Genomic DNA, 265 nt, shown 5'->3' with positions numbered 1-265 from the left:
CTTCCCGACCAATCGGAGAGCCGGGCGCCTCGTCATTACAAAAATATATATATATATTTGTGATAGTAGTCTCGTGAGTTCCGACTGTAACCCCACCGCACCCGCTATGCATCTGGGTGAGACCCACTACGTCAACTGACAATGACCTGAGGTGTGCCATGATTTTAAAAGTTCAGTATGCCAAATAAGGGGGCATGCTCATTAAATGGTTGTTGGAAGAAAAGGGGAAGGGAGGGCGGGGAACACCGGAGGATCTATGCAGTAT

Source organism: Nanorana parkeri, unplaced genomic scaffold (assembly GCF_000935625.1).
Source record: "Nanorana parkeri isolate BGI_ZX_2015 unplaced genomic scaffold, ASM93562v1 scaffold1798, whole genome shotgun sequence".
Taxonomy (NCBI): domain Eukaryota; kingdom Metazoa; phylum Chordata; class Amphibia; order Anura; family Dicroglossidae; genus Nanorana; species Nanorana parkeri.
Note: the sequence above shows the minus strand (reverse complement) of the source record.